The 26,356-nt window shown below is 41.5% G+C and overlaps 1 protein-coding gene across 17 annotated transcripts in view; it reads right to left on the bottom strand.

Moving 5' to 3' along the window:
- The window catches only part of Sfmbt1 (Scm-like with four mbt domains 1), a 119,689-nt gene that overhangs the window by 77,801 nt on the left and 15,532 nt on the right, over positions 1-26,356 (bottom strand). For 4 of the 17 annotated variants that reach the window (XM_087589045.1, XM_087589044.1, XM_087589035.1 and 1 more), the window contains one exon: positions 13,870-14,024. The gene's annotated coding sequence lies outside the window, so the exon portion shown is untranslated. 17 annotated transcript variants of the gene reach the window in all.

The following is a 26,356-nucleotide window of genomic DNA, read 5'->3' as shown; positions in this document are numbered from 1 at the left end:
GATTTGCATGATGAATAGCTCTCTAAAATGAAAGTCATAGATGCAACTTGACTACAAACATATATGTATCCATTTGGGATTTTTAAATGGTGGCAGTATTTTAGAAAATTAAGTTCTTGAGCAGCTACAAGAAAATAGATCACTGGAAACAGGTCCCTGGAGGGACTCTTTGCTGTCATAATGGGGGGCACATGGGGCAAATACTACTCACTTACCTCTTCATGCCCCCACTGTTCTAATATTCTTTCCAAGGACATGCATGGGCTACCATGGGCTGAACCTCTGAAAACTTGACCCACATTAAACCCTTCCTCACTTAAGTGTTTAAAAACACTAAACAAAACAGGGATGCTGTAATAATGGTGAAGAAACTGACTTGTTTATCTATAAAGTCATGAAAACATCTTTTTTACAGAATACCTATTAAAGTACTAAGACAGCCTGCTGTTTGGAAATGTCTTCCATGTAGTACATAGTCAGAAGTGGTCCACAGTCACTTCTAACAAGGTAAGATGTCACGTCACGTCTAGGTAATCCTAACAAGACGACTTTCCAATCAAATAACTTCCAGACTAGGACACCTGGCGTGGTGGTGGCCTGCCTTTAACTCCAGCACTTAGGAGGCAGAGACAGGTGGATCTCTCTGAGTTTGAGGCCAGCTAGACTATGGAGGGAGAACCTATCTTAAAAAAAACAACAAACTCCTTCACTCGAACATCCTTCCCTTACACAAAGGAAACAGAAGTTCTAATGAAAGACTGGGAAAGCAAAGGGCAGCCCTTCCAACACTGAGACGTGCCTCATTTCACTTCCCAAGTCGAAAGCAAGCACTGTGTAAGAGGCTTACGACTGGAAGGCCAACGCTCCAGCAAAACTAAGAAACCCACTCAGAACCCACGTCTCCTTCCAAAGCCAAGCACCCCACATGCTATCTCATTTATGCCAACCATGGCTGAGACCCCGGCAGTACACACACGTTCTCTATAGCCTGTGCACTCAAATTACTCCCACACTCCAGGACCTCTCAGAATATCATCACTGTAAAACAGGAATTGTTTAACCTCTAGGTTTTTCTCCATGAGGATCTCCTGAATTTTACAATAACCTCACACACTCTCTTACAACTGTTGACTAAAAGTCACCAGTGTAGAACAAGGCAAGTTTTCTAAACTGCATTTCCCTTCAAGCAATTATCCTTAAGCAGTTTATCTCATTTCCACTGTTTATAGAAAGGTTTGTTTTTGTTTGTTTTGTTTTTTGCTTTTTTTGAGTTCTAAAACACAAAGAGAATTCAAGAATTGAGTATAAGTCAAGAAAAGGCTTCCTATTTATTTACTAGCCTGCAGAAATTAAAGATTTTCTTCACATGTAGGCAACAAATCACAGTAACATTAACAGTGACTGTAACGTTACCACCACCAGCACAGAGCACAGGTAATCACAACAGCGTAAGTAATATGTAACTGGTTTCTCTTTCAAACCTCATACATTTTAATCTTATTGTTTACACCCATTTCTCAGAGAGCACTAAATGAGCTACGGTTATGAATGTCAAGAAGCAAAAGAATGCGTGATATTAGGGTTTGGACACGGCACGGTGGTGGGGTGCTCGCCCAACATGCAAGGACCCTGCACTTACGCACAAGCTCTGCTGGGTGCACATGGGATAGGAACAGGAATGACTGCCGCCAAGAAGATCACGAAATAAGACTGGAAACCAACAAGGGTGACGTCTAGACAGAGAAGCACAAAAAACATGGCAAAGGCAATGAACCTTTGAAAGATCACAACTCCTCAATTATGGAATAAAAAACATACTGGAATTGTTAAATTCTGAAAAATAATAACAAAATACAAAAAAAACTGTTATTTAAAAATTACAAATATTTCCTGTTATCATTCCCAAATCCTAAACCACAGTAAAGCATGTGAAAGACCAATCATCTAGAAACCTGCTCTATGAATTGCTGTGCCACGGTTTTTTATTATAATAATGGCAAAAACATACTTTTCCATCTCTTCTAGTAGTAAGCCTTAAAAGGAAACAGAACCACCCACTCATAACACTGGCTAAGTTATAGCTTTCATATTACAAAGGTTTGTACTCAAAGTGATAAAGGTGGTCATTATTCCACCCTTTACATGAAAAAGGAACATCCTTAGAAAGCATTTAAAAGAAAAGCACAAAAGAAACCCAGACCACCCTAAGACAGGCTGAGCCAACTCCATCAGTACAACCAATGATGTGAGCAACTCAACTGAGTTTACTTTTCTACCAAAAAAAGGCATGATAGCAAATATAACTGTATCACCAGATTAAAAATGATCCAAAGGCCAGACTCCTTGTGGAGTGCAGTTTATTCAGTGTAACAGGCATTCCCTGTATTTACAGAAGCATTATTCCAGATGTAAAACAAACCCCACCTCTGGTGACTTGCCAGCAGCCTGCCACACGTAAAACAGTTTCCTCAATTAAGACACATCCATGATTTCCAGTATAAGAATGGAAAATAAATCCATAAATGTATGTTCTGTAACGTACCAGCAGCATCACAAATTACTAAAAGAAAAGAAGTAACTGATTTTAGAATACAAGTAAAAGACCTCTTCCTGTAAATAATCTGTATTCGGAAGACCTGGGTATGTGTCTTCGCTGTTAGTTTGCTTGCCCAGCACACACAATGCCTGGTTTGAGTCCCCAGCACTGTAATCAGGGTATGGTGGCTGTAACCCTAGGACTAGAGAGATAGAGGCAAAAAGCATAGAAATCCAGGGTCACAGTGAACTGGTGCCCTCTGGACTACAAACGCTCTGTCCCGAGAAGACAAACTGTGTTTTATTTTGTTTCTAACTAATACTATATCTCATAATAGTTAAGAATCTAGCTGGACATATTGGCTTACATTTTTAATACTAGACACCCCAGAGACAGAGATAGGCAGGTACCTGAGTTTGAGGCCAGTTTGGTCTACAAAGTGAGTTCTAGGACAGCCAGGGTGTTGTGGTTTAAAGATGCTTGGCCCCTAGGGAGTGGTACTGTTAGGAAGTGTGGCCTTGTTGGAGGAAGTGTGTCACTGTCAGGGTGGGCTTTGGAGGTCTCCTCCTATTTTCAGGTTCCACCCATTGAGGAAGAGAGCTTCCTCCTAGCTGCCTAAGGATACCAGTCTGTGCCTGGATGTCTTCAGATTAAGATGTGGAACTCTAGGCTCCTTTTCCAATACCACATCTGCCTGCATGCTGCCATGTTTCCCTCCATGATGATAATGGACTGAACATCCAAACGGTAAGCCAGCCCCAATTAAATGTTTGCCTTTATAAGAGTTGCCTTGGTCACGGTGTCTGTCTCTTTACAGCAATAAAACCCTAACTAAGACACAGGGCTACAGAGAGAGGCCCTTTCTCAAATTAAAAAAAAAAAAAAAAGGGTGGGGTGGGGTGAGAGAAACAAAGGAAGGAAGGAAAATAGGAGCAGTAGATGTATAGAATTGATCTTTAACGTGTATAAATTCTAATAATTAATAGTGGTTTTAAATTATATCAATTTTTACACATTCTTAGAAATTATTACAAGTTGAGTATCATTTCATCTGAGATGCCTGGCATCAGAAGTGTTTTAAATTTCAGATTCTAGAATATTTGCATAGACTTTGCCAGTGAGCATCCCTAATGAACAATTCAAATTAGAGATGCCCGATGTGTAACTAACTATATTTACTCTTGCCAAAAATGCTCTCATCATCTTGTTACTTTTAGATAATGACCACTTTAATTACTTCAAGGAAGAACACCATTTATTTATGAAGGATATTCTTCTTTAAATAAACTTCTGAAGTGAGGAAAAACAGCTGACATTTGAGCGATCACTGTACCAAGCACAATGCAGTATGTGTCATCCGCCCATCAACATTCGAAATACTGCATTTTAAAGGTCAAGGAATGAAATCTGAAGACATTGTATTGTCTAATTTACACATGACTCATAAATGAAAGGCAAATTCAAAACCTAAACTCTTTCACAACCATATAATCCAAGAAACAAAACAAGAAAAGCACTTTATGTGAAAGACTTTAAAAAAACAACTAGATCTTCTCCTCTTCTCTTATTTCCTCTCAAACACTTTACTGTACGTTCTAAAGCCTCAGTATAGGAAAGAAGACAGCTAACTATCAATAAAAAATTTTTAGAACTACAACCCAATGAATCAGCTGACAAAAAATAATAAACACACCTGAGCACTGTTCCTGGTAATGGGTCTTCCTTTGTAAAAAGCTCTAAGAACCACGGTACATTTAGTGCATTTTAAACCTTGGTCAGCGAAGCTATATTCTTTATACCTGTACCACAAAATCAAGTGTCACCAGGGTGCTTTGGGTTCTCTCAGCACTGGACTGAGATAGGTTTTGTTTTGAGATCCATTTATTGTGTGTGGGGGCGGGGGGTGCATACACATGCACACTTTGCATTGCAGCAAATGGATACAGGTCAGAGGATAACTTGTGAGTATTGGTTCTCTCCTTACCATGAAATCCTGAGCTCAACCCAGGTTCATCAGGCTTGGCATACAGAGTACACCTTTACCCACTAAATCACCCCTACAGTTCAGGAGTGAATTCCTAAAGACAAGGCGAGCATGGGCCCCACATTTATAATACCAGCAATCTGAAGGTTGAGACAGGAGGACTCCAAATTCAAGGCAAGATTGGGAAAGATTCTTTTTGTAAAGGAGGTGTGGGAATGGCCCTCAACATATGTTCACAGAGTGAATGGATGACTGAAGATATATAGCCAGGGCTGGGGGGGAGGGTAGCTCAGGAGTATCAGCATTTGCCTGGCATGTCAAGGCCCTAAGTTTGATCCCTAGCATAGTAAAGCGAAAAGAAGAAAATCAATATGAAATTTAACACAGACTAGATTAATTTTCAAACTGGGAACTATACAAAATAAGAACATAAAAACAGCCTCAACTTAACAAGAGTTGTTTTAAAAGCTAAAATAATCTTGAAGTCATAAAAAAGTAACAGACCTCTGTAGGATGATGTCATACAGGTGAAGGCAGGTACAAGACAGAACGAGGCCTGTCAGTGGATGAGAAGGAAGGATAGGTGGGAGAAAAGTTTTAGAGAGAGAAGACAGGAGAGAGGGAGAAGAAAAGCAGTGGAGAGAACATGGAGGCAAATGTTAAGATTCCTCTCTGCACATATACAGGTTGTTATAAATGTTCTTCAGGGATGGATGTGTACAGGGCTTTGTATGTCTAGGTGGGCAATTATATCTTATCAATTGTATCAGAGGTTATTGTGTTGTGTGTTCTTTCTTGTGGCGATTTAAGTTCAAGAGAGTATGTGGTGGCTGGGGACACTGGGCTGCCACGGAATTGGGATGTGTATGTCAGGCATGGTGACAACCTGCCTAGGGAACTAGATGGGTGGAGAGACTGCTGCCAGGCTCAGAGAGTAGCCATCGGCAGTGTGGTATGGGATGGAGCAGAGCGGGTGAGAGGCTTTGCTGACTGAGATGAAGATGTCTACCAGGTGTCTTGGGGCACTGCGGTGCCAGACTTAGTGCAGGATAAGAGACAGCTTCATTTTGTTGTAATTTTACAGCAACAGACCTCTCTACACAGTCACTTCCTATAGTCATACTTTTTAAATATTTACAATCTTGGTGTACATATAATGAAATTTTACTGTATTTTAATGTGTTATGTTTCCAAGTAAGCCTACAAGAATGAATAAATATAATGCTATTTTTAAAAACAAAATAACAAGTTGGAGTGGCTATAAAGACACAAAAACCTTCATAGTATTTATAGGATAGGATTCATAAAATAGTATAGACCCTCTGGTAACTGACAATTCCTCAATAGAGTTAAGCAAAGACCAACCAATTCTACTTGCAAGATTAATTAAAAAATATACCCACACAAAAGTCAACATAGGTATATTCATAGCAACACTAGTGATCACTGCCAGAAAGTAGTAACAGCTCAAATGTTCATCCACTGAGGACGGATTAACAAAATGAATGGCATCCACAATGACATTCAAAAACTTCATGCTAAACTGAAGAAGCCTATCACAGGGGAGCACAGATTATAGGCATTGCTTCTATAATCTATCCAACATAGGCCAATGTGGACACCGAAAGTACATTAGTGATTGCCTTGAGCTGGGGCAATAGGAAGACAGAGGTAGAGAATAACTGCTAATGTACGTAAGGTTTCTGTTTTGAAAAGTAAAATATTCTAAAATTAAATTATGGTGATGACCATACAACTCTGTAAGTATATTTAAAAAGCTTTAATTGTATATTTTAAAATAGATGAACCCTTTCTCCTTAAAAAAAAAAACACCATTTTTTAAAATAAAGGGAAAATAAAGCTTACAATTGATTCTTTTTTATTTTTCTTGTTCACATGACAAAAGATTTATTTTATTAGAAACATTATGGTTAGTGTGATAACACATGCTTTTAATCCCAGCACTCAGGAAACAGAGTCCAGTGTATATTTGTAAGTTCAAGGCCAGCTTGGTTTACACAGTGAGCTCCAGGTTAGCCAGAGTTACATAGTGAGATTCTGTCTCAAAAAACAAACAAACAAAAACCAAAACCGCACGCAGTCAGATGAGGACTGCATCTCAGTGGTACAGCAAGTGCCTGGAAGGTGCGATGTCCTGGGTCTGACTCCCAAGACCACAACCACCAACCATAAAGTGTACCTTCTGCAGGGCATGATGGCTCACACCTTCACATCCAGCACTTGGGAGGCAGAGGCAGGTGGATCTCTCATTCCAGGCCAGCCTGATCTACAGAGTGAGTTCCTGGACAGTCAGGGCTGCACAGAAGCCCTCTCTTAAAACAAAGTTGCTTTTCATGATCTTTGTTTATCTTTCTAGTCCTTGCCATTTACACCATCATTTGTAAACTTAAAGGACCAAGTACAAAAATGTATTAGAGGGGCTGGGGATTTAGCTCAGTGGTAGAGCGCTTGCCTAGGAAGCGCAAGGCCCTGGGTTTGGTCCCCAGCTCCGAAAAAAAGAACCAAAAAAAAAAAAAAAATGTATTAGAACTTCGAGCTCTCATACAAATGGGTGGGTTGAACTCAGCAGCCACACGGGACCCCCAGCATATTCTGGTGTACAATCGCAATCTTAGATCTCAAAAGCACAACCTTCACAGATTGCCTCAGGACGTGAGCAAGTCAATCCTGCCTCAGCACACAGGAAATAACCATTAACTTTTGCTCTTTGCTTCTTTAAGACAATGGAAGTCAGTGCATACTTAGAAAACTCAAGATGTGTAAGAAGGAGGTGGTTTTTTTTAAAGTTAATTCTGCCGAGTCAGGCGAATGACAAAATAATAAGCTTCCTTTACTCTCACCTGCTGCAGTTGCTTTCTTTCATCCTCTAGAACAGCGGTTCTCAATCTGTGGGTCATAACCCTTTGGGGCTGAGTGACCATTTCACAGGCGTCACATATCAGATCTCCTGATATGATATCACATATCAGATACTGACATTGTGACTCACAACAGCAGCTACATAAGTAGTTTTAGGGTTGAGGCCCAGCACGACATGAGGAACTGTATTAAAGGATGGCAGCACTGGAGAGGTTGAGGACCCCTGCTGTGGACAAAACTACTCAATGACATTCCTCTTCCTGTCCGCTCTGTAGCATCGTGGCATGTGCAGTTCTCCCACCTGTACAAGCCCTACTGCACTGGTTCAAAGGAACATCAAAACCGTGTTCTAATGCTGTCACTTCAACAATAAAAGAAGGTTCTCCTGCCCCACCCCCTGGCCAAAATGACTTTGCCTCTCTTCTGCTCCACTCCACAGTAAGACGTTTCAGTCAGCTTTGTCTTCCTCTACGTTGCTGGCACTGCTTGTCCAGATCACCAAGAGCCTATGGCTAAATCCAGTGTTTCCCTCTTATCGTATAAGCTCTCCTTGCTCTGCTCTACACGGCAATACAAACAGCAAATCTCAAGTCCCTAAAGCATTTATCTCTCTACAACTATGACTTTGCTTTCCTGGTTTCCTTTTCCTACTGTGGCCATAATTCCTCTGTGGCCTCTGCTAAGACCTGACTCTAAAGGTTAGAATCCTACAAGGTTTAATATTGAGGTCACTTTTTAAATACATTCACACTTGGCATTCTCTTCTTAATCACTGCCATGCAAACTTATGGACTCAGTACAATGATTATTTGGACTCATTTTCTGAACCCCAGACACCTGTGTCCAACTAACTCATTTGGGATCTCCATTTAGTGTTTTATATGCAAACAAAACTGAACTCTAATTCTATTTCCAAATATAGTTCTCAGGTTTCCTCATCTCAGTACTACACAGTCGACCAAGCTTTGCCATGTTAGGACCCTCAGTCCTTGTAAGATCTGGTCCCGGTTTGCCATTCTCTCATCTCTCCATTCAAACTCCTCTTTTTGTTTCTGTGATAGTTAACCTTGCTTGTCAACTTGATTACATCTAAGACCAACTATGTTGGGACAGGTCCAGAACGGTTTTCCCAGGACTAACTGAAGGGGGGAGACATACTCTCCTAAATGGGCAGCAACTTCTTGCCACAGTTCAAATACATAGATGATCAGGCATGGTGGCTCACAGCATTAGTCCCAGCACTCACAAGACAGAAGCAAATACACTTCTGTGAGTTGAGGCCAGTCTGATCTACAGAGTCAGTCTCAAACACATAAACAAACCAACCAGAGATGCCCAGGGCTGTTCTGCCTGTCTACTTTCACTCCCTGCTATTTTTAAGGGCTTCTACCCTGTTGCTACTATGACTGCCATCCTTCTCTGGCATCAGAACCCAGATTCTTCATCTTCCAACAGGAACTGAAGACTAGCAGCTCTCCAGGAATCTTCCAGGCTCTGAGTACTTATGAGAAAACTCCAAGAAAACAAGACAAAAATCTTCTGGCTTCAGTTTCTTCAAAACTATGGAACTGCTCTTGGAATGTGTTTTCATGTTCTTCCCAGGCATAGCAGACCGGAGTGAGTTTACTTCAGCTGTTGTTATTCATGTGCCTCCATGGAAAAACATGATTGTGCCATGTGCGTCTTATCCTTCTGATGTACTTTACTCAGGTGACTCTTGCTAACCCCAGAGTATAAACTGTCTGATGCTCTGGATAAAGTTGGCTATTACATTAGACTTTATTTAGTCCGTCTCATTTTTAGGCCCTGCTCTCCCTGGTCCATGACGCCAACTAGAGAAGTAAATAAACTCTCTTTGTAAGACATATTCACTCATTGTTTCTGTTTCTATAACAAGCCCTGTGTGGTTCTCAGGTTCTCCAAGCACCAGTTCCTCCCTAGAGCTCTTCACAGAACTCCTTCTTGCTCTTCACATCTTAGTCCAAGAGTCAGCAACATATAAACGTCTCTTGTATACGTCAAGTACAAGCATCTGCGTCCTATTCCTTCCTATCACTTAGACCTGCGTCCGGCATCTATCACAATAGCCATTTCCTTTATTTCCTTGTGCTTGTTTAATTTCCTACCTTCCCACAATAATACAGCCTTTCGTCTCTTTGGAGTAGTATACGGCAACAATGGATATTTGCAGAATGAATGGCAGTCATAAAGAACGAGTCAAAGACAGAGAAAGAGGAGCAAGGAAAAGTGAATTTCCAAACCATACCTCAGTTTTATAATAATTCCTAACGAAGTCTTTGTAAGCCTTCTGAGTAATGTCTGAGAATATGGTGAGATGGGACTGCCCTCTCAACTGTGAGTCACAGATGTCACCACAGCACCTTCCTGCAAGAGTTTCCCATAACCACCTCAACAGCAGAGCAACTTCAATGCAGGAATAAAGGCAAAAGAGTACATTACTTCCTTTAACTTCACATCTTTTCTCTCAGTATCCTGAAGAACTATGTTTCTAGAGTTGCACTTCAAATTCAGGAAGGCATTTACAGAAGACCACATGCGACCACAGCAGAAGTTAGCTGTCCATAGAGAAAGCCTTCCTCCCCCATCTATATACTGTACTTTGTACAGGATATAGGATACCCTTTCTCCAATATAAAGTAGACTGTTAGGTCTGTCAGAGTTTAGAAAACTGACAAAGAACAAAGGAAATCAAAAACAACATAACAGGTTGAGTGGGAGATGGCTCAGTCGGCTTTGTTTCGTTTTCTAAAGTGTTTGCTATACATGACTGACAACCCAAGTTAGATCTCTGTGACCCACTAGGAACGGGGAAAATCAATGTCCAAAAGTCCTCTGACCTCCAGATGCACACTACTGTGCACATGCCCACTTATACAAATGCATGTCATACAGGTTATATATACACAAAAGTAATCATTTTTAAAAATATTATTGCAGGTGTTTGGGGATTTTGTTTTGGTAAAGCTGGTTGTTTTTTACTATGGAAATAATCTGATCTATGGTAAACAAAGTAATACAAGTTCATTCTTAGTTTGTTTGGCTTAAGTAATTTTTAAATTCCTATCAGAAAATCAGGGAGTTGCTACTAGCTACAGTTTTAATAAACGCAGTATATCCGAATTAGTAAGTCTGTGACCTCAGTCAAGTGGATCCAGACAAGAACAAGGACAGAAATGAAGCCAACCTAATGGATGATTTAAGCACTTAAGACTTAGGGATGGATACATTGCCCAGCTCTTCAGTGAGAGGAGCTGCTCTCTAGTTTACTAAGACAGAGCCTTGCTTTGTACACTAGGCTGGCCTCCAACTTGTCATCCTGCTCTGCCTCCAGATTTCTGGTATCATAGGCAGGCACCACCACACCCAGTTTAAAGATACGTTTAAATATCAAAATCCCTTTGATGGTTAGTTTCTAAGGAGAGAAGACAGTATATGCATTTTGGGAACATAAGTTAAGGCAGAACTCTAAATCCATAAATGCGATCAGCAGCATAGACTACCACTCCGCCCCACCCCCCATGTTGGTTTTAAGATGGGGCCTCACTGCAGTGTCAGGTTGGGCTCTGATCAGAGCCTCAAGCTTTGTTTTAGGTGGGGCTAACCAGAAGGGACTCTTGATCTCTCAGTGTGTACTCCTGGGCCTAAGGACCAGACTCTATGGCCGTTCCTAACTGAGCCGAAGAAACAGAAAAGGACAAAGGGCACAGAAACACCAATCTCCAACATCTTACTATTCTCTGCTTCTGTTTAGAGAAAAATATTGTAATCCAAAATGAATTAGCAAAATAAAATACAGATTATAAAAAATTTTATTTCAGCCTTATAAAGGAAAGAAATTTTGACGCATAAATGTATGTTAATATCAAAGTTCTGGCGTGAATAAACTTTGAGGACAGTATGCTAAGTGAAGCCAGTCAGTCATAAATAAATACCCTATGACTTGGCGAATCCTTACTTACATGGAGTAACAAGAGTAGTCAGTTTCAGAGACTCAAGACAGAAAGGTGGTTCTCCGGGAACTAAAAGGGTAGAAAGAGTTTACTATTTAATGGGTATGTATGCTTTCCAGTTTTACAAAACAGAAAGTTACAGCAATGAGTGTCACAAAACAATGTGAATACATTTAATCTCAAGAAACTGTATATTTAAAGCGATCAGGACAGATTTTATTTCATAATAAAAGGAGTAGACTTTTTAAAGCTAGCTATTAAACAGATTCATGTCATTAACTGTGAACATAAACATAAATGTGGCTGACAATCACGTATGTTTAGATTTTAGTGTCCTTAGTCATAAAGTGAAGAAAAGACAGAAAGAGATAACTCAATCCTGGCACTAAGTCCTGGAGTAGGGAAAGGCTAGCAATGGAGAGGGGAGGACATTAAATAACAACTACCATACATCCCTTAGCATCCTACACTTGAGACAGAAGGGCCCTAACAATGCTCCAAGAGAGGCTGCTTTAATCACTGTAGTCTGGGACAGCACTGGACCTAAACCCAAATTTAATGAACTCAAGGAAATGAGCACTGAATCACACTAAGAGATCATAAACACGGTTTAGACCTGCTTCCTGCTAAGTGCCATTTCTAGAAGCTTAGCTCAGCTTTGTGGTCCACACATATGTGTGACTGGGCTAAATTAAGACTATCCCTCAGCTTTCTTATGTTTCAGGAATGATCTAAGATATTATCCTAGTATTTGGTGTCAGAGTCCACACTACTCAGCTTAATCTGTCCGACATCTGCCTGTTTTCTACATGTAAAATTAAATGTTGTCTACTACACTACTATGTTAGTTAGGGTTTTATTGCTAGGAAGAGAGAGCAACTCTTCTAAGGACAACATTTAACTGGGGCTGACTTACAGCTCAGAGCTTCAGTCCATTATCATCATGACAGAAGTGTGGTGGCACACAGGCATGTAAGGTATTAGAGAGATGGCTGAGAGTTCTGTCTAGATCCACAGACAGTAGGAAGAGACGGTGAGCCACTAGGCCTGGCTTGAGCTCAATGACACTCTTCCTTCAACATGGCCACACCTCCAATGATGCCACAATCCTATGAGTCTATGGGGGCCATTTTCATTTAGACCACCACAGCTACATAATATATATATATTGGAAGGCAGCTTCACACCTACCCTTCTGGCTCTCTCCTCAAAGCACCAATCCTAAAATCTACATTTCTAAGCCATCAGCAATGCACCTATCAGGTTCCAGGTGCAGAACTAGCAAAAGCATAGTTTCCTACTTGTCAAGGTTCCCACAGCACTGGTGGAAGCAAGTTTTGTAGGCTCTGGTTTATAGACATCTTTTTCTTGTTGCTCCTTCAACTCTTCATTTTGTGACAAATTCCTAGAAGTACATATCCCCTTCAGACCAAAGGACCCAAAGTTGTTTTCTGGCTGTATGAACAGATACTTCTGTGGGTTAATTCTTGTCAATTTGACACAAACTTATATATAGCTGGGAAAAGAAAATTTCGGTTGAGAAACTGTCTTCATCAAACTAGCCTGTGTTTAGGAGACTTTTTTTTTTTTTTTTGGTTCTTTTTTTCGGAGCTAGGGACCGAACCCAGGGCCTTGTGCTTCCTAGGCAAGCGCTCTACCACTGAGCTAAATCCCCAACCCCAGGAGACATTTTTAAACTGCTAATTGATACAAGAAGGTCCAATGCTATCCCTAGACAGATATGTAGGAAAGGTAGTGCAAAAGGCCAGGGAAGGAAAGCCACTAAGCCATGCTCTTCAGAGGCTTCTGTTTCAAGACCCTGCCTTTAGTTTCTGCCTTGTCCCCCCTCAATGATAGAACATAACCTGTCAATGACAGATCATAACCTGTCAATGACAGATCATAACCTGTCGTCAATGACGGAACATAACCTGTCAATGACAGATCATAACCTGTGGCTAAATAAACCCTTCCCTCTTCAAGCTGTTCTTGGTCATGTGTTTTAGGACAACAACAAAAAACAAAGTAAGACAATATCTCATGTCCAAATCAAAATCTCTATAGTTTTCAGGGTACTAAAAAAAACTTAACAGATTTTCACTGAATATAACTATAGGCCAGACCATCTTCTAGACTGAAGACCAGAAAACAACACAGAACAAAAACCCTTTGTCCTACAGAAACATATACTCTAGCAAGAAAGAAAAGCGCTACATATGATAAATATGTAATATGAAATATTGGAAAAGGGTAAAGTTTTAGTCATACTAAGATGATTTCTGGGGAAGGACCACAAGGCAGCATGGGATCTAATCACATTCATCTCCACAGGAAGAACGTTCCGGCAGAACACAAAGCAGGTGCAGAAGCCCTAAGGAAAGTGCCCTTAGGCAGGCTAGAAAACAGCAGAAGTCCTCTGTGGTGACAGTAGTTATGGGGAAGTACAAAGTAAAGAGGGATGCAGATTCCAAACAGATGAATATCAGCATATAACCCACCTGTTCCTGGAGACCTGCTCTCTCTGAAATAGCTGGCCCTGGACGAGGGCAGGAGACAGACACAGCCAAGTAAGTCTGGATGACAACTGAAGCCAAAGTGAGGATACTGAGCAAACGCTGATCCTTAGAAGTTCAAGAGCTGGTCCTAGATCTTCCTGGAATTCAAACAAGAGACATTTCTCTATGGGGCTAGTAAGATGGCTGAACAGGTAAGGATGTTTGCCACCAAACCTAGTGTGGGGTTTGCATATGCTTGGCCCAGGGAAGGCACTATTAGACGGTATGGCTTTGTTGGAGTAGGTGTGGCCTTTTTGGAGGAAGTATATCATTGTGGGGTGGGCAATGAAAAACTCACTACTCCTAACCACATGGGAGCCAGTCTCCTCCTGGCTGGCTTCAGATGAAGATGTAGGACTCTCAGCTCCTCCTGCACCATGTCTGCCCAGATGCTGCCATGCTCTCTCCTTGATGATAACGGACTGGACCTCTGAACCTGTAAGCCAGCCCCAATTAAATGTCCTTATAAGAGTTGCCTTGGTCACGGTGTCTGATCACAGCAGTAAAATCCTAACTAAAACACCTAGCAGCCTGAGTTCAATCCTGGCTCTTGCAAGGAAAGCCAACTCCCAAAAGCTGTTCTCTGACTTCCACATGGGTGTCATGGCACACATGTATACATATGCAAAGTACAATAGAGAAATAAGGAACAGGAAAGACGGCTTAGTGGTTTAAAGCATTGAGTATTCTTACAGAGGATCCAAGTTTGGTTCCAACACACACACTTTGAATCCCAGCAGTACAAAAGCAAAAGCAGGCAGATCTCTGAGTCTGAAGCCAACCTGGTCTACATAGTAAGTTCCAAGCTAACTGGGGGCGGGGGGATGGGGTGGGAACAAAAAGAAAAAGAATTGAAGGAGGGAGGGAGGGAGGGACGGAAGGAAAAAGTCATTGTTTGCCTCTCTGTTGGTGTGATAAAACACTACCCATAATCAACTTGGGGAGGGAAGGATTTATCTCAGCTTCTGACTTGCAGGTCATACCTCTATCACTGAGGAAGTCGGGCCAGAAGCCTGGCGGTGGGAACTGGAGCGGAGGCCGTTGAAGAACGCTGCTGGCTGGCTTGGGCTCCATGGCTTGCTCAGCTTCTTTTTTATTTTACACTGGTTGATGTATGGGAGTGGGGGTCATGACATGCATGGGAGGGCCAGAACAAACTGTGACAATCAGTTTTCTTCTACCAAATGGATCCTGGGGAATGGAACTCAGATCATCGTGTTTGGTAACAAGCACCTAAAGTTTTTGTCCTTCCCACCCCCGGGTGACGAGGTGGTTCAGTGTAAAGACACTAACCTTAGGTTTGAATCCCGAGACCTACATGGACAAAGAGAACTGACTCCTACGGGCTGTCTTCTAACCCCCACACTGCCACATGGATGCCATAGCGTCCACGCACTCACCGGTACACACGGACGAGTTAGTAAGGGCTATTTAAGATTTTTAAGAAAGCATTAAGCTTTTAACTAACTCAAGCAAAATTAATTTTCTAGCAAAATATTAACACTATAAACACTATCTGAAAAACCAAACTGCCAAGATAATGTTTACACTTGCAGTAAGTGCCTTTAAAGTATAAACAGCAAAGTAGTGTGCTGTAATAAAGAGCACTTCACCTCTTCTAACTCCACCAGTATGCTCCAGTAAAGCCAGGAAAGCAGTCAAATGCTTAGGATGCTACCTGAGGAGTCTGCAGGCCTCTCTGATGGACCCTCCAGTTCTTCTACCAGCCACACCGGGCACACAGGACTAGGCATTAGTGAGCTGGGCATCCTGGTCTAAGATCCTGGTGCTACAGAAAGGCACACGACCAATGTTAAGTGCTGTGGTGTGAAGCACTGTTCTAGGAGGTTTACGGAATGTAAAGTTGATTAAGTTCTATGCCCTTGATGTGAAAGATCTTGTGATTTAAGTGCTGTCAGAAAGGGACAACATGACTCTGGAAGACGGTGACAGAGGCATAGGCTACCATCTTTCTAGAGTTGTTTTGAGAAACAGTTATTTTAGGATTAAAGACTACAGAGTTAACTAGTCTAAGGATACTTACTTAATTGTATTGTTAGTATAGAAATTAGTGTAAATATGTTGTTAGTGTAGAAATTACTAATAGACTTAAATAATGATTTTTTTATTGTTCTGAGATAAAATTAAACCTCAAACTGCCATGTAATGAAGGATGACTTTAGAACTCTTGGTCTTCCTGTCCCTCCCTTCCAAATGCTTGGATTATAGGTATGCACACATACCAGGCACAATGCTTCAAGTTTCAATGGAGTAATTTTTAATAAAGTAATTTGATATTTTCTTTTAAAGTAACTTACTAAGCCTTGAGCTTTTATGCTGCCTCCTCATTAATGTAATTGTTTCATTTTTGTGAGGTTTCTACCAGTTGTCCTTCAATCTCAGATTCTTAGCCCCCAACAGTGTCAGCCATGGGTGTTCCATCTTGTAACGTGGGCCTTCAACCCAAGCAAACAGTAACTGGTTTCTCCCACAGTGTTTCTGTCACTACTGTCCAAGCATGTCATGCAGTGACGTCGCTGTTGTAGATCACAGGGTGTGTGGCTGGGCTGTAGTTACCCTTCTCCTTGGGTGTTATACAGACTAACTTCCGGTACTATGAATAAGTAGTCAGTAAGAGGGAGGCTCTATCTACTTAGGCACCAGCTCAACCTCTCTGTGTTCAATGAGATATGTAATTGTTTCCTTCACTTTGTGAGAGCAGCAAACAGCCTTGGCAATAGCCTGAGTTGTTTAGGGGCCCACACAGGGTCCTTTGGCCAATGACTCAACTAGAGGTAACCCACGCCTGTTACTGGAGGTTCCACTTGATAGCAAAAAATGTCTAGCTGGGACACTGTCTTCCCTGTTATTTAGTGACTCCATTTAGGTTTCTTTCATAGGTTAGGAAAGCACTTTAATGGAAACAATACATAGAGAAGTGTGAACATAATCCAAGGTATATTCTAAAATTCTCCCAAAAAAAGGATAATAATTACGAATGTTGACTGTTAAGATAGGTAATATTTGATTTCTCCAAGGTAAATAGCTACCATCTTCATGAGATCTGCTGAGCCTGCTTCCAAGTACCAATCATGACAGACCCTGTGGGCTCTTAACATTCCTTTATGGGAGGAAAGTAGGTGAAGAAGCTTGAAAACTCCCCTGAACTGTTTCAGCTTCCAATTGTTCCTGCTAGCCATCTGTATGCAAGTCTGCCCTACTTACAGAAGATCTTGGAGGGGGCACTCATGCTCCTCCTACCAGGAGCCCTCACCCATGCTCTGTGAGTAAAGGTAGTAAACTCACTGATTCCCACAGGGTGAATTCTGGTGGGACCCTACTTTGGTTTGTCACTAGGCTTTTATGAGGAAGCAGGCACTGTTTGCCTCCTCAAGGGAAAAAATTCACACAACACTGTAAACCACAGAACATCTTAAGATTACAAATAAAAATTCTTTAGAAATTCTAACGACAGAACTGGAGTGCCATGGTTGACACCCCTTACTAAGCATCCGATACATAAACCAATGCTCGGGGCAGAGATGTCTCAGGTAAAAAGACCCTTGCTACACAAGCCTGGCAACCCAACTGCCATCGCTGCAGCTCACGAAGGATGCAGGGTCTTACACCTGTAATTCTAGCACTCCTATGGTAAGACAGGAAGCAGAGACAGAGGAAATCACCTCAAGGCTCATCAGCCAACTAGCCTGGAGTACACAGCAGCAGAAACAATAAGGATCCTGCCTTAGCAAGATAAGAGAGAATGAACTCCCAGAAGTTGTACTCTAACATCCATTTACAGGCAGTATATGAATAAATGTGCCCACAAATACATTTACACACTCCATACACACACACACACACACACACATATACACACACAAATAAATACACGCACACACACACACACACACACACACACACACACATATATATATAATAGTCATTTTTGGTGCCGACTTTTAAAAATATGGCTATATTTCTATCAATGAACAAAGAATATTTAAAAGTTCAGAAATCAATGTTAATCAATGTTGTATATAACACTGGTCTCCCAGCATAACAGCCATTACAATTTAATCAGAGCAGCTGTGATTATAAAACACTCTCAAATTTGGGCCTTCTGAAGTTCTTACAGAAGGAACACATGAGGAGAATCATCACGGTCTCACCTGAGAGTCCAGCTATGCACTCGTTGGACTCGACCTGACCCTACATATAATCCTGCCCCGGCTCTTGGCGGTGCTGCAGTAAACAGAGTTGAAAGCTGAGGGTGAACTCTATCTGTGTGTTTACAGAGATGCCCTCCCATGCTAGAGTGAGGCATTTCAGTGCTGTGTCTGTTGGGGGAGGGCATCCATCACATATATGAACCCAATAAACTCACTGGTTCACCATACAAAGTTTGCTGGAATCATTCCTTTAGTGTGATGGCAGTAGCCTACTGGGGGTGAGTACATGTTTGTCACACTCCTCTGTGGAAGTTTACCAAACAGCCAATTAAAATGTAAAAGCTGGGGCTGGGGATTTAGCTCAGTGGTAGAGCGCTTACCTAGGAAGCGCAAGGCCCTGGGTTCGGTCCCCAGCTCCGAAAAAAAGAACCAAAAAAAAAAAAAAAATGTAAAAGCTGACGAAATTGTGAACATACACAGGCCTGGGACTTGAACAGCATAGCCAGCCACATGTTAGTCTACTGGCATCTTCAGGGGCTTCCTTCCTCCTAAACTCAGTTAGACACCTTTCTACACTACCTTTCAACAGCACAGGGACAGAATGAGAGACGGAAGGCCGATGTGTGCCTTCATCTCCAAGTCCTTACTCTATGCACCCAATCCCACTGCCTTCTGCACCTTGAAAGGTTGGGACTGACTGGAGACCAGTCTACCCTCACAAGTCTCAACCTTTTTGTTAATACAAAACAAGTCTGTTGCCATTAGTTTCATGATTCTACTTGCAGTAGTAACAAAAAGAAAACTGGAAATAACTTAAAAACATCTAGACAAACAAGCTGGGAACTGACTGAAGTTACCCTTATCCATGGAAATGAGATGAACTTGCTGTGCTCTTAAACGCTGACCACATCTCAGCCTCTTGCCCCTATTTTTATTTCAGTCACAATTTCAAAACTGAGATAAGGCCAGGTATAGTGGTACATGCTTTTAATCCCAGCACTCAGGAGTCAGAGGCATACAGGTCTCTAAGTTCAAAGCCAGCTGAATCTACAGATTGAGTTCCAGGCCAGCCAGGGCTATACAAAGAAACACTGTCTAAGGTAAGAGCAGAGGAGACTTTTGTCCGGGAGGAGAGAAAGGGACTTAACTCTAAGACTATGATCTAAAAAGAAAGCACATAAGAAAAAGTAATGATTGGTAAGAGTATTCTTCCTGTCCTATAACCATATGCTACACAACATTCTGCAGATGACAGATTGTGTACAACACACAGTGGTCCATTAGATTAAATCTCCTACAGAAACTGCGGTTATCACAGATGCCTCAGCTCATGGAAGTTCTCCCTATAATGAGATTGCCTAGTAACATATTTCTCAGAACACGTCCCTGCATGACAGTCCTGTAGCACAACCTGAATTCAGTACAGATGAGTGAAGGATTAAGAATATGAAGAGCCCCCTACTATTCTTCTTCCTTATAAATACAGTACTTTCAATTTTGTGCCATAGTGCTAAAAATATTCCACCCAGTTTTTAAAGTACATTCTATTCTATTTTGTACATTTGGTTCTATAACTGAAGTTTAAGACTCAAATTATCCAGTAAGTCTTCAACGAAAGACCAATTAATTACATTTCATGCGAATATGACATGCTTATCTTTACTACTAAAGGATTTCATGTAACATTCTTGTAAGCTAACTATACATTCTAAAATTACTGGAGTCCAATTTTCCTAAATTTGCCCCTATCGATCCTATTCAGTGAAACAGTAAAGGTCAACACACACACACACACACACACACACACACACACACACACTTTTCAGAATTTCCCTAAAATCTCCCATATTCAAGAAGGATGGGGAAGGAAAACAAAAACCCACAAAGTCTACTGTCAGGTCCTCCTGCACCCCAGTAGCTGTCTCCCTGTCTAAGAGAGCACAGGTTCTCCCCAGATGCAGCAGGCCCAGAGCACACATTTATTAACAAAGTGAGAGGCAAGGGGATCAACAGACTTGTTTCCGAAGCTGCAGTCCTGGGCAATGGAAATGGAGTTACTCCACTCCTCTCCCACATAAAACCTAAGAACGAGTTGCTTCTCATGTCTACTACCCCACAAGAACGAGAGCAAACGGCTTGGTGTCTCAGCCCTGGATGTTTCTGCTGAAAGCAGAATGCACTGCCAAATACCTGAAGCTGCTCGGTTTCCTTGGGAGAATGGATATTATAAATTACTATGACATTTTAGGATTTTTAATTTTTTATGTGCATGTGTGTTTTGCTTTTTATTTTTAAAAAGTAATTTTTTAAAGTGACATTGAGGAGAGGGACCTTGCTAACCTAAAACATTAATCAAAATAAGCCCTGTTCTTCAAATGTGGTAGAACATGCTAGAATCCAAACCCTTGGAAGGATTAACAGGAGGACCCTGAGTTCATTCCCAGAGTGAGACTAAAACAAAATGAAATAAATCGGAAAGGAGGGAGGGAGGGAGGGAGAAAAGACCTGCAAACAACAAAACATGGTAAGATACTGGCTTCTCACCTTTAAACTAAACAGCCTCCAAACTGTTTGCTGTCCACATACCTGCACTTAACATGCATATATGTCCAGACACCCTTTTCAGTAACGAGGGAGGCCATGATAGTTAAGAGTGTAGTCTGTCCTCCAAACAGTCTTCACCATCTTCACCAGAGCAGCTCTGACTAACTGCAAAAGACCCTCAAGATCAAGAGAAAGGGAAGAGAGGCTCAATAGACCCTCACCTGAGATTCCAGCCACTTCTGCCTACACCTCCCTCCCACATGTATATTACTTTTGTACAGGCTCTCAGGAGTATACAGTGCCTGGGACATACAGCCGTGAGAGAGCCACCACACCGGGATGAGACCTAGTGACGCTGCTGTTTTGGAGTGCCCTACAGTCCTGTAAGGAGCCCCTAACCTCTCTGTGACAAGCCAATAAACACAGTAGCTCACCAAGCTGGACCGTAGTTGGTACCTTATCTAGGGAGGGTGGGTGTTTGTTTTTAGCACTCCAGGAAAAGCTCACGAAACAAAGACAAAGACAGCTCTTGCCTACCTGGTTTCCCAACAGTAAATACAAGCAACAATGCATTAGTGAACGCACTTCTATTTCTCTAGCAAGGAGCAATACCAAAGTATTCTTAAGTAGATATATCAGTTTTAGTATTGATTAAATATGGTTTAAAGTCTTACGATGTACTGAAACTAGCTAAAAACAAGGACATGTCGTATAGTAATAAGCACCATGAAGAAAACGGCAACGGGAAGGGAGCGCCTGGCGTGAACACAAGAACAGTGAGGGCTGAGGGAGCCTTGAGGCACAAAGGTGAACAACAACTGAAAAAGGCAGAAGTGGGCAAGGACGCAGTCACAAAGGCGGTGCTGGTCACACAGGGTTTGGGCTGATTTTCATCCTCATAGAAGGCTCTAAGTATGGGAATGACAGAATGAGATCTAAGGAAACAATTGTTTCTCATTTACAGGAAATTTACATTTTTAAATAATAACTTTACAAATGCAGTTCCAGCCTAGCATTTTTGTGTCTTCAGTTGTAATTTATCTAGTGTCTGTATGGTACTGAAGAGGAAAAACAAAACAAATCTGGGACAGACCCATGGCTCCAGCTGCATATGTAGCAGAGGATGGCTTTGTTGAATACCAATGGGAGGAGAAGCCCTTGGTTCTGCCAAGGCTGCCCCACGACACCCACTGTGGGGAATGTCAGGGTGGGGAGGCGGGAAGGAGGGATGGTTGGGGACGGGGAACACCTTTATAGAAGAAGGGGAAGGGGAAGGGGAAGGGATAGGGGGCTTATGGACAGGAAACTGGGAAAGAGAATAACATTTGAAATGTAAATAAAAAAATATCCAATTTAAAAAAAAAAAGTCTCTAACCTTGAGCTCACAGCTTAACAGAGCCAGGGGACATCCAACAAATAATTAGAACTGTAATATAAGAAGAGTACATAGAATGCTGTGTCCACGCAGGAGAAAAGGTGATTGATACAGCCTCAAGGCGTCCAAAAAGGAAGCTCTGGCCTTAAAAGGCAAGCAGGGACTTGGCTGATAGAGAGTTCCTCTAAGTGCTACCCTCAAACCACTGGGGACAAGAAAGAACATCCAGACACTACTGAAAACTCTTCCTCTGAAGCAGTTACAGAAGATCATTAAAGTGGAATGAGGAAAAGGAGTTAATACATGAAACTTGCAACTGTGGCATCACAGGTATTAATGATTAGAACAGTTTTGTTTTTAAAAAACAACTCTAATAATCTGGTAGGGTGCCTGTTTTGTTCTGTTTTACCCATCTCAGACTACATTCAAACTCTCTAGGTGGTAAAGAATGACATTGAATGTTTCACCCTCCCTCGCCCACCTTCCAAGTGCAGGAATTATAGGCATGCAACATCACATCTGGTTTATGCAGTGCTGGAAATTAAACACTCACCATGCTGAACTGGCACTCTTACCACCTGAGCTACCAACCCAAGCCAGATGATCTGGTTTGCTTTTATTTTCCATAACACTGAAAATGTGACAATCTACGTATCAGTCCAACAAGTGAACTTGTGTTCCTTTTCAGAAGCGAAAAGTGTGTCCATGTACTATATTCATTAAAAATTACTACTTGCATCAGACGTGGGGCGCACACCTTTAGTCCTAGCACTGGGGAGGCAGAGTCACCTGGATCTCTGTGAGTTTGGAACCTGGTCTACAGAGCGGGTTACAGGACAACCAAGGCTACACTGAGAAACCCTGTCTCAAAAAAAAATTTTTTTATAGTGTACTTCAAAATCTTCAAAAATAAACCAGTCCCAAAATTAGAATAAACGGAATAATAAATTTTGCAAATGAAATGGAGACAAAAGGGATGGTACACCTCCTAAATGTCAGTAAAACAAAGAGTTGGTTCTTTGAAAAAAAAATCAGGTAGAGAAATCCTTAGCCCAAAGAAAGCACAGACCCAAATTAATAAAGTATGAGGTGAACGGTATATACAACAGATATCACTGAAACCCAGAGGACCAATAGGTAATACTTTGAAAAGGGAATTGCAATAAAATGGAAAATAAAGAAACAGACTAATTTCTAAATACTCATGACCTAACAAAATGGAATCATAAGGATATTAAAAAAAAAACTAATCAGATCTATACTGAGCAGTAATATTGAAGCAGTAATAAAAGATAAAATGACATTACTTTCTTCAAACTATTCTCTAAAGCAAACAGGAAAGGAATGGCTAATCTTAGCTGTCAACTTGACCACATCTGGAATCAACTAAAACTCAGGCATCGGGCCCACCTGTGAGAGATTTTCCTGACTGGTTTATTTGAGGTGGGAAGACTCACACACACACCTGTGAGAGGTTTTCCTGACCGGATTATTTGAGGTGGGACTCACACAAATCTGGGCCACACCTTCTAGTGGCCGTACAACTTAAGCAGAGTGGATGGACATAAAACTAACTCAAACAAATCAGTAGCCTTCCTCTACTCAAAAGACAGGCTGAGAAAGAAATCAGGGAAACAACACCCTTCACAATACTCACAAATAACATAATATCTTGGTGTGACGCTAACCAAGCAAGTGAAAGGTCTGCATGACAAGAACTTCAGGTCTCTGAAGAAAGAAACTGAAAAGCTCATAAGATCTCCTATGCTCATGGATTGGCAGAATTAATACAGTAAAAATGTCCATTTTGCTGAAAGCAATCTATAGATTCAACACAATCCCCATCAAAATTCCAACTCAATTCTTTGTAGAGTTAGAAAGTACAATTTGCAAATTCATTTGGAATAACAAAAAACCCAGAATAGTGAAAACTATCCTCAACAATAAAAAACCTCCAGGGGGCAGGGGGGTAATGACCATCCCTGACCTCAAGCAGTATTACAAAGCAATAGTGATAAAATCTGTACGGTATTGGTACCAAGGCAGGCAGCTAGATCAATGGAATAGAATTCAAGACCCAGAAATGAACCCACACACCTATGGGCACTTGATCTTTGACAAAGGAGCTAAAGCCATCCTGTGGAAAAAAGATAGCATTTTCAACAAATGGTGCTGGTTCAACTGGAGGTCAACATGTAGAAGAATGCAGATCGATCCATTCTTACCACCCTGTACAAAGCTCAAGTCCAAGTGGATCAAGGACCTATACATAAAACCAGATACACACAAACTAATAGAAGAAAAAGTGGGGAAGAGTCCAAACACATGGGCACCGAGGAAAAATTTCCTGAACAAAACACCAATGGCTTATGCTCTAAGATCAAGAATCAACAAATGGGAACTCATAAAACTGCAAAGCTTCTGTAAGGCAAAGGACACTGTCATTAGGACAAAATGGCAACCAACAGATTGGGAAAAGATCCTTACCAATTCTACATCTGATAGAGGGCTAACATCCAAAATATACAAAGAACTCAAGAAGTTAAGACTCTAGAGCGCCAAATAACCCTAGTAAAAAATGGTGTACAGAGCTAAACAAAGAATTCTCAGCTGAGGAATATCAAATGGCTGAGAAGTACCTAAAGAAATGTTCAACATCCTTAGACATCAGGAAAATGAAAATCAAAACAACCCTGAGATGCTACCTCACACCAGTCAGAATGGCTAAGATCAAAAACTCAAGTAACAACAGATGCTGGTGAGGATGTGGAGAAAGAGGAACACTCCTCCATTGTTGATGGAATTGCAAGCTGGTACAACCACTCTGGAAATCAGTCTGGAGGTTCCTCACAAAAGTGGACATAGTACTACCTGAGGACCCCGCTATACCACTCCTGGGAATATACCCAAAAGATGTTCCAACATATAACAAGGACACGTGCTCCACTATGTTCATAGCAATCTTATTTATAATAGCCAGAAGCTGGAAAGACCCCAAATGTCCTTCAACAGAGGAATGGATACAGAAAATGTGGTACATCTACACAGTGGAGTACTACTCAGCTATTAAAAACAATGACTTCATGAAATTCATAGGTAAATGGATGGAACTAGAAAATATCATCCTGAGTGAGTTAACCCAATCACAAACAAACAAACAAAAAACACACATGGTATGCACTCACTGATTAAGTGGGTATTAGCCCAAAAGCTTGGAATACCCAAGATACAATACATAGACCGTGTGAAGCTAAAGAAGAAGGACGACCAAAGTGCGGATCCTCCAGTCCTTCTATGAATAAAAATATTCATAGAAGGAGATAAGGAGACAAAGTGTGGAGCAGAGACTGAAGGAAAGGGCATCTAGAGACTGCCCCCCACCTGGGGATCTAGCCCATGTACATACAGCTACCAAACCCAGACAATATTGTTGATGCCAAGAAGTGCATGCTGACAGGAGTCTGATATAGCTGTCTCCTGAGAGGCTCTGCCAGAACCTGACAAATACAGAGGCGAATGCCAACCATTAAACTGAGAACAGGGTCCCCAATGGAGGAGTTAGAGAAAGGACTGAAGGAGCTGAAATGCAAATTAAAAAATATCCAATAAAAAAATTAAAAAGTGTTTAAAAAAAAACAGGACATACTACAAGAAAGCTTTTGCTTTGGCCTGTTTGTGCTCACCCTCACTAGCTAAATCTATTTTCCAGCTGAGGCAGTCCTTAATGATACGAAAACCTATTTCTTCTGGATTCCAACACATCCTGAAGAGCAGGTGAGCCATCCAGCCGCCTGGACTGAACTACCAACACATCCTTGGTCCTCGAGTGAGAAAACAGCCATTGTTGGACTAGCTAGAGCACAGCCTGTAAGCCATTCTAATAAATCCTCCAGGACCCTGTGCGTGCGTGCGTGCGTGCGTGCGTGCGTGCGTGCGTGCGTGCGTGTTTGTATATGTAGCTGTCTTAGGGTTTCATTTCTGTGAAGAGACACCATGTCCAAGACAACTCTTAGCATTTAATTGGGGCTGGCTTAGAGTTTCAGAGGTTCAGTCCATTATCATCATGGCAGAAAACAAGGCATTGTCCAGGCAGGCATGATGCTGGAGGAGCCCAAGGATTCTGCATCTTGATACAAAGGCAGCCAGGTCACTTTTTTTCCATATTGGGTGGAGTTTGACCATAGGATCTCAAAGCTGATCGCCATGGTGATGCACTTCCTCCAACAAGGCCACACTTCTCATGGGCCAAACATACTCAAACTACCACAGTAGCCCAGCCTGTCCTAAAATCCAAGATCCTCATACCCGTCTCTTGTGACATATAGTGGTTTGCTGTATC

Source organism: Rattus norvegicus, chromosome 16 (genome assembly GCF_021556685.1).
Source record: "Rattus norvegicus strain SHRSP/BbbUtx chromosome 16, alternate assembly SHRSP_T2T, whole genome shotgun sequence".
NCBI lineage: Eukaryota > Metazoa > Chordata > Mammalia > Rodentia > Muridae > Rattus > Rattus norvegicus.
The sequence above is the reverse complement of the archived record's forward strand: the minus strand, read 5'-3'. Positions and strand labels throughout refer to the sequence as shown.